General features: G+C 37.2%; 1 protein-coding gene across 1 annotated transcript in view; it reads right to left on the reverse strand.

Moving 5' to 3' along the window:
• LOC128666372 (contactin-4-like) overlaps positions 1 to 9,912 on the reverse strand; it is a 438,445-nt gene extending 428,533 nt beyond the window's left edge. The window contains exon 1 of the mRNA XM_053720931.1: positions 9,856 to 9,912. The gene's annotated coding sequence lies outside the window, so the exon portion shown is untranslated. The remainder of the gene's footprint in view (positions 1 to 9,855) is intronic.
• Between the last annotated feature and the right edge of the window lie 289 nt (positions 9,913 to 10,201).

Genomic DNA, 10,201 nt, shown 5'->3' on the forward strand with positions numbered 1-10,201 from the left:
CAACCTGTCCGCTCAACAATAGCGATGCAGTATCATAATATAATAAATCGGCCCCTAGGTGTTAAAACATTGCCTTTTTATTATGCACTTGTTAATTATTAAATTCTACTGCACTGAGTGGTCCTTTAAGTACCTATCACTATCAGCAAATAAAGTAAATCAGCAAATAAAGACCCTAATATACAAAAATACGGAAAAGGAAGCAAAGAACACACTAACACAGCCTAACTGAAATATTGTTATACCTGTGAGCTGTGTAAGCACACCCAGATTTTATACAATGAATCCACAGCCACATCTGTATACATTGTGTGTAAACACCCTGCTCAAGCAGGCACTATGCACACTGCTATGTATTGTGCATATAAATCGAGCTAATGCACAGCCTGAATATACTCTGCTACATGTATACAATGGGTATAGACACCCAGCTCATATCCACACTGTCAAGTACGTACATACAGAGCTCATAAAAACACTGAGTGCACTTTCACATGTATTTGTCGCATATACACTGTATATTCTCACCTACCTAGATACATATCAGATCCTTAAAACACTATACTCACACCACCAGGTGTATACATTGTGTATACCCTGCTCATGAACACACTGTGTACACACTGCCAGTTGTATACACTAAGTATACACCCCTAGGCTATGAACACACTGTGTACACACTGCCACCTGTATACACTAAGTGTAAACCCCTAGGCTATGAACACACTGTATACACACTGACAACTGTATACACTAAGTATACACCCCTAGGCTATGAACTCACTGTGTACACACTGCCACCTGTATACACTAAGTATACACCCCTAGTCTATGAACACACTCTATACACACTGCCACCTGTATACACTAAGTGCAAACCCCTAGGCTATGAACACACTGTATACACACTGCCAACTGTATACACTAAGTATACACCCCTAGGCTATGAACTCACTGTGTACACACTGCCACCTGTATACATTAAGTATACACCCCTAGGCTATGAACACACTGCCACCTGTATACACTAAGTATACACCCCTAGGCTATGAACACACTGTATACACACTGCCAACTGTATACACTAAGTATACACCCCTAAACTATGAACACACTGTACAGATACTGCCACTTGTATACACTAAGAATACACCCCTAAACTATGAACACACTGTAAACACACTGCCACTTGTATACACTAAGTATACACCCCTAGGCTATAAACACACTGTTCACACACTGTAACTTTTGACTCAAATGGTTTTTATTAATGTATTTATTGCATAATCATAAACCTCTTGAAATTGGTATACACCCACATCAGCCAACTTATATTTTATTTAATGACTGCTTAATATAAGTAGGGTAACGACAGGAAGCAAATAACTAGTTTTCATTGAGGTACATACATTTTTTAGATATAGCAAGCAATTATAAGATAATTTTTTAATTGACTTATTTTATATTTTTTTCATTCTCTTGGTATCCTTTGTTGAAGAGCATAGATAGGTAGGCTCAGGAGCAGCAATGCACTAACAGGAGCTAGCAGATTATTGATGGCAACACTTATGCCTTTTGTCATTGGCTCACCAGATGTGTTCAGCTGGGTCCCAGTTATGCACTGCTGATATAGAGCTGGCTTTAACTACATGTTTAACACCTTGTAGGATCCAGCTTTAACTACATGTTTAGCCTCCTTGAAGTGGTTAAAGACAGAGTTGTATGCAATCAATAGTGCAATAATACAATGCTTTTATACATTAGAGCATTTTCTTTTTGCTCTTTAATGTCCCTTTAAGAACTTGTGCAAACTTTGCTTTTCCTTACTTTAGGGATTACCACCAAATACTGCATATGAGACATAATTGGCACAAGGTATGTAAGACCCCAAGTTATCATTTTTTTTTAGCCATGTGAACATATGACACAGGTTAGTGAGACAGCCTGTTAGTTTAATTCATAGGGATGTCAAACCCACATATCAGATGCAACAAGTCCTATATAACCAAGGAGTGTCAGTCATAAGAGCTTACATTTATAATCTGCCCTATATATATAGTCCTTAAACAAAAATGCACTCTCAGGGTTTTCCCAAACAAAGTCAGGTTTATTAGTTGACGTTTCAGAGATATAACATCCCTTTCATCAGCTCAAAGTACATACACACACAAGACTGAAAAATACACCAAATTCATTTTTCACAAGCATTGTGATTGTTCCATATCCATCTCCTCAAGCTCACGCCTACTCACAGCCCTTCAATATAGCCCTATGTATTGTATATTGTATACAGATACTTAAAGTAATAGTCTACTTGAAAATTGTTATTGTTTAAAAAGATAGATAATCCCTTTATTACCCATTCTCCAGTTTTGCATAACCAACACAGTTATATACAGTAAATACACTTTTTACCTCTGTGATTATCTTGTATCTAAGACTCTGCAGACTGCCCCTTATCTCTGTTCGTTAGACAGACTTACATTTCAGCCGATCAGTGCTGACTCATAAATAACTCCACAGGTGTCAACACAATGTTATCTATATGGTACACATGAACTAGCTTTGTCTAGCTGTGAAAAACTAATAAAATGCACTGAAATAAGAGGCAGCCTCCAAGGGCTTAGAAATTATCATATGAGCCTACCTAGGTTTAGCCTTCAGCAAAGAATACCAAGAGACTAAACAAATTTGATGCTAAAAGTAAAATGAAAAGTTGTTTAAAATTGCATGCCCTGTCTGAATCATTAAATGTTGTACACATTAAGCATTAATACATTTTATACACAACCGGCACTGGCTTAGGTGTAAAACGTAGGGTAAAATAACTCACAGTACTCTAAATCTACATGACTAGCATTTACTCTGCAATGAAAAGATCTGCTAAAGTGGCATTAATTTTCAATACTATATAATAAAATGATAGTTTGTTATGAGCGCTTGTTTAATGGTGTTCTAACTAAAGGAGCACTCTCCTGGTGTGTGTGGAGGATTTTGCATAAGATGTACAAGACACGTAGACAGACAGAAAGACATAGATAGATAGATAGATAGATAGATCTGTGTGTGCATTAAATATATACATCTGATTTAGACATGATTATGTTAGACCTGTTTGTTTGTGTCAGCTTTGTGTGTGTTACATATACGTACATCTGATATAGATGTGGTGTGTATGTGTGTTACATATACGTACATCTGATTTAGATGTGGTGTGTGTGTGTGTTACATATAGATGCAGTTGGTTTAGATGTGGTGTGTGTGGGTGTGTTACACAGGGCCACCACTAGAAATTTTGGGGCCCCTGACTTAACCATTGATCAGGGCCCCCCTACTTTGACATGTGCAATTTTTGACCAAGTGACTAAAACGTATATGCACTTTATTCTTAAGTGTCTATTTTAACTTGGAAATGTTGTAAAGGTAGTAACAAACACACACACAGACACACACACACTCACACATAAGGATTCACACCCAAACAGACACTCAGCACTTGTTTACATTGACCTGACAAGTAATGAGGTAAACTACAGTTTTGTAAAAAAGGAGATTTAGAAAACAAAATATGGAGTTCTGATTATCTTTTTGTAAAGGAAGATACCAAATAAATGATGACAACAGCATGCAGTGGCTGAAAGGAAGGGCCATGAGCTGCCTAAACAATAATTTAAAGGTTAAATGGTGGATTGGCGACTTCCGGAAAGGTCTTGTTAGTCTCAAAGTCTGTAGAAAGATGTGAATAATCAGTACTAAGGTCAAAATGTCCTAAAAAGGAACAAATGATGGACACACACACACACACAAACTCAAGCTTGCACATACACCCAAGGAAACACCAACAGAGACACAAAGACATACACACACACACACCCACAGAAAACACACAAAGACATACACACACAGAGAGACAACCACATAAAACACAGAAAGACATACATACACACACCCTCACTGAGACATCCACAGAAAACACATAAAGACATACACACACCCTCACAGAGACACCCACAGAAAACACACACCCTCACACAGACATCCACAGAAAACACAGACATACATACATACACACCCCCCCCTCACAGAGACATCCACAGAAAACACAGACATACACACCCACCCTCAAAGAGGCATCCAGAGAAAATACACAAAGACAAACATAAACACACCCTCACAGAGACACCCATAGAAAAAGCTCAAAGACATATGCACACACCCTCACAGACATCCACAGAAAATGCACAAAGACATACACACCCACCCTCACATAGAGACCCACAGAAAAAAAATACATACATACTCATAGAGACACAAACCAAAGCACAAAGACAGAGGGGCCTATTTATTAAAGGTCTTGCGGACCTGATCCGACAGAGCGGATCAGGTCCGCAAGACCTCGCCGAATGCGGAGAGCAATACGCTCTCCGCATTTACCATTGCACCAGCAGCTCACAAGAGCTGCTGGTGCAACGCCGCCCCCTGCTGACTTGCGGCCAATCGGCCACCAGCATGGAGGTGTCAATTAACCCGATCGCAGCTTGATCAGGTTGATTTCCGGTTATTCCTGTCCGCCTCATCAGAGCAGGACTCACCAGAAACACGGGCCCAGAAGCTCCGTTCGGAGCTTGATAAATGGGCCCCATAAACACAGACACCCACAGAAACACTCACAGGAGGAAACATTTATGCACCTTGCATACCCCAAATCAACAGTGTGTGACATGCATGATAAAAAAAATTGCATAAATTAACTGATCACTTTTTAAAGAATCATATTTATAAATGTGCAAACAAAAATAATTCTGTGAATTCCAAATTTTTAAAAATGTGTTTTATGGACCCCTGGCCCCACCAGACAACTACTACCACACTGAAGTTACAATCAGAAATAAAAAACATTTACTAAGTAAGTCCTACCTCCTCTGCAAATGAAAGTGATCTGCCGTCTGACTCAGGCACACACTGTACAAACAAAGTGCCAAGTCTGTCTCACACTGTGCATAGTGGTTTAGTGCACACTCAGAAATCCTCTCAAATGCTAATACTTTACTCCTTGTAATAACATTTCCCATGCTCAATTAGCACTCTGCTGTAGTACCCACTGGTGGCTGCCAAAATTTAAAAAAAAAAAAAAAAAAAAAAAAAATTTAAGTTCTTGCCTCATGGGGCCCCCCTGGCCCATTGGGCCCCTGACAAGAGTCTCCCCTGTCACCCCCTGATGGCGGCCCTGGTGTTACTAGATGCAGTTGATTTAGATGCGGTGTGTGTGTTACATATACATGCAGATGATATAGATGTGGTGTGTGTGTGGTACATATACATGCAGATGATATAGATGTGGTGTGTGTGTGTTACATATACGAACATCTGATTTAAATGTGGTTTGTGTGTGTGTTACATATACATACATCTGATTTAGATGCGGTGTGTGTGTTACATATACATGCAGATGATATAGATGTGGTGTGTGTGTGGTACATATACATGCAGATGATATAGATGTGGTGTGTGTGTGTTACATATACGAACATCTGATTTAAATGTGGTTTGTGTGTGTGTTACATATACATACATCTGATTTAGATGTGGTGTGTGTGTGTGTTACATATACAAGCAGTTGATATAGATGTGGTGTGTGCGTGTTACATATACATGCAGATGATATAGATGTTGTGTGTGTGTTACATGCAGATGATATAGATGTGGTGTGTGTGTGTTACATATACGAACATATGATTTAAATGTGGTTTGTGTGTGTGTGTTACATATACATACATCTGATTTAGATGTGGTGTGTGTGTGTGTAACATATACAAGCAGTTGATATAGATGTGGTGTGTGTGTTACATATACAAGCAGTTGATATAGATGGGGTGTGTGTGTTACATATACAAGCAGTTGATATAGATGTGGTGTGTGTGTTATCTATACAAGCAGTTGATATAGATGTGGTGTGTGTGTTACATATACAAGCAGTTGATATAGATGTAGTGTGTGTGTGTGTTACATATGCATGCAGATGATATAGATGTGGTGTGTGTGTGTGTTACATATACATGCAGATGATATAGATGTGGTGTGTGTGTGTGTGTTACATATACAAGCAGTTGATTTAGATGTGGTATGTGTGTGTGTTACATATACAAGCAGATGATATAGATGTGGTGTGTGTGAGTGTGTGTGTTACATATGCATGCAGATGATATAGATGTGGTGTGTGTGTGTGTTACATATACATGCAGATGATATAGATGTGGTGTCTGTGTGTGTGTGTTACATATACAAGCAATTGATTTAGATGTGGTGTGTGTTACATATACAAGCAGTTGATTTAGATGTGGCGTGTGTGTGTTACATATACAAGCAGTTGATTTAGATGTGGTGTGTGTGTGTTACATATACAAGCAGTTGATTTAGATGTGGCGTGTGTGTGTTACATATACAAGCAGTTGATTTAGATGTGGCATGTGTGTGTTACATATACAAGCAGTTAATTTAGATGTGGTGTTTGTGTGTGTTACATATACAAGCAGTTGATTTAGATGTGGCGTGTGTTTGTCACATATACAAGCAGTTGATTTAGATGTGGTGTGTGTGTGTTACATATACATGCAGTTGATTTAAATGTGATTACCTTAGACTTGTTTTGTCTAAGTATATATAGTGTGTGTATATGTGTATAAAGCAGACATCTGAGAAAGCTACACAATATAATGCACCTAATGCAGCTGTACCTTGCCCAGTAACTACAGAGAAAGCACGTGACCACACAGAAGATGAAAGGCCAAGGCACCATCAGACAGGCCCATTCAGTACCTGTTATTATTACCCAGCACTATCCAGGCCCCTTGGTCAGGTGCCATCAGGCCAGACCATTAACAAGCACTATTTGGGCCCAGTCAGCAAAAGCTGATACAATTCCCTAGTAAGTACCAGTAATTAGAAATCAAGAGTTTTCAAGCAAAAGCAAACACTGAGAATGAGTCATATAAAGAACATTCCACGCAGATATATTATGCAATAATAAATGCAGCTTAAATCCTTCTTTATGTACACGCTGTATACTCATGCCTTTTTGTATATTCAATAATTCATGCTGTCCATTGTATATTCAGAATTCACATTCCCATCCCTAGTAGAACAATCTGTGGCTGCAAAGACCTATGTATCATCTGTGTATATACACCAAAACAACATATGAACTGTGTATACCGATCCACCAGGTATGTGTGTGCACATCAACTCTATGAACTAATGATGTGCACAGATAATGTCATTTATAAATAGTGACTAAATATTGTGCAAACTACTTTTGTTTTTATAATCTTTATTTAGCCAATATATAAACTGTCTACAAAGCAATGACCAATGTAAATAGTGTTCTCCACAGGACCACTTTAGTGGGCACACCAACCATCTACTTTTACTGACCACCCTGGTACAATTGAATCCAATTAAGCTAAAATTAGCTAATATTAAATTTGTTTATTGTTTTCTTGCACAAATTGTCATTAAATCAATTTATCTTGAGAATGCAATTAATGTATGCTTCAGATAGCTTAAATAATATTTATAAATAACAGAAATTGTTAGATTATTGCAAAGTATTACACTACTATTGCTACCCAGCTACTTCATAATATTCCCTGGCTGATAACATTTTCTGGTGAAGAAAACAGGTTATACAACATGTATACAGATACAACCACCCTGTGAACAGAATATATGTAGATACTGCAGAATATGTAATGCCCATTCAACTCATCTTCCATGTGGTATACAATGAATTTGCAAACCAAGGCCCTTTAAATATGCTCAACAAACACACTATATATACTTTGACATCCAGAATCACATGCCTTGACTGCAGCTTGTACGCACAGTAACTGTTACAAACCAGTGTATTCTTTATATATAGACACAATATTTCCAATAAATATTAGATTTCTGGGCTTAACTATATCAATAAAACAGCAAAGTCTAACAATGTATTAAGTATATAAATAGCAAAAATGTATTCAGCATTGATTGTCACTTTGTAACATTTAACTCATTATGTGTCATACCGCTCTATGAGCTCTAATTATGGGTGACAACCCCACCAGGTGCTGTGACATTGTAGTATGGTCTGACACCCTATCTGAGAATCAATGATAGCCCCTGTGCACATGTGTGCAGATAGAGACCCATGCACATATATAATGCATTGCCTGGAGTCACTATTCATCATACACTGTATATACACCTTTATGCCTTCACTGATTAAATAAAAAACATTTTTAGAAGTCATTAGAATGGGCCTAACAAGATATATTTTATTATTTTGAAATATAAATAAATAAAAGTCAGAAGAAAAAATGTAGGAAGCCTTCGTTTTCTGGATCCTGAGATTTTTATACACACGTCTATATGAAGCATCCAGAACTATCATATCTGTGCATTTATAAAATGAAAATCTTCAAATGGTGTGCGCACCAACAGCATTATCAATATACTTATAAAGATACCAAGCACCTGACTAAATTGCATAACCAGACATAAGTATTTATATTCTGTACGTACAGCCAGTCTTTCACAGGGATACATTCAATTTCTTTAGAATATATATATATATATATATATATATATATATATAAAATATATATATCATGTAAACAAATAAATATATACATATATATAGGATAGGATGGCAGGTAGATACCAAAATTAAATAGTCATACAGACTTATACAAGCTCCTATATATTGCAGCTTTTTATATATACTAAAAGTACTACACCAATATCTTGGATGCATGTACACATCTAATATATAAATTACCAATGGTACTCAATTATTTAATATACAGCAACTGTATACATTCAATTCAAACATTTACAAAAAAAAAAAAAAAAAAATCTTAAACCAGTTCTGATATATATTAAATACAAAACTACCCATACCATACATATCTCTGTGTGCATTAAGGTTGTATGTAATATATATATATATATATATATATATATATATATATATATATATATATATATATATATATATATATATATATATATATATATATATATATATATATGAAAACAACATCTCTCTCATAATAAATATATATATATATATATATATATATATACACACACATACACACACACACTATACATTCAGAACATATTGTAAAGCTATAAGCAAATCTGTACCTGTATGCATGGCATACCTAAGGCTCATATGTATAGACATATATGCAGTGCAACACACTTCACCTGTATATTGTGCATAGGTTAAACTCCTACATACAGTAACACATAAATTGCAGCTGTACATACTTTAGAAATACTGATCCTAAACACATAACCAGCTAAGTGCACATACAGAACACCTGTACACATTGCCAAGCTTAAACTAGCACACATAGACTAACAATAACACACAAACACTGCACCTGTAAACGCTGCATGAGTAAAATGAATACAGAGACACACTGGACTTGTACAGATTGCATAAAAAACCAAACACACACATCTCTGCTGATCACATTTTATAGATAAAGCCTCTATATCACTGCTGCTCTGCAAACATTGCATAGCTAAAATCCCTTGACATGCACACAAAACCAGTGTTTAACACTTATTGCCTCTGGACTTATTTTATAGACACACACACAGCACCAAATATACAGTTTCACATTGCACAGATGCACACATTATCAGGTTGTGCAAATATATCTTGCAATTATAGCAAAGTGAGTGCCAATACTCACATACTACTATATAGTCTCTTTGTACAAATGCAGAATCCTAAATAAAACATAATATACAGTTTGCCCTTCTTTAAGCCACATAGCAATGTATAGCCGCTGTACATACGTGCTTCTGTGGCCGCTTCCTGATGCTCATAACACATAGAAGCTGCTGAGCTGGTCCCTGGGATGCTCTGAGCTGCCTCTCTCCACCAACCTCCCCCCAGGACTCACATAATTAGCACAGGAACCCAGGAGAAGAGCAGGGAGCTACAGCTGTGACAAGGGAGGGGAGAGAGAGAGAGAGAGAAAGGAGGAGGAAGAGAAAGGAGGAGAGAGGGAGAGAAAAGAGAGAGAAGAAAGGGAGAGGAGAGAGAGAGAGAAAAATGAGGAAAGATGGGGAGGAGGATAGAGAGAGACAGTGATGGGAGAGGAAAGAGGAGGGGAGATGATGGGGAGGAAAGTGATACAGC

The sequence above is a fragment of the Bombina bombina genome, chromosome 7 (genome assembly GCF_027579735.1).
Source record: "Bombina bombina isolate aBomBom1 chromosome 7, aBomBom1.pri, whole genome shotgun sequence".
In the NCBI taxonomy this organism is placed as follows: domain Eukaryota; kingdom Metazoa; phylum Chordata; class Amphibia; order Anura; family Bombinatoridae; genus Bombina; species Bombina bombina.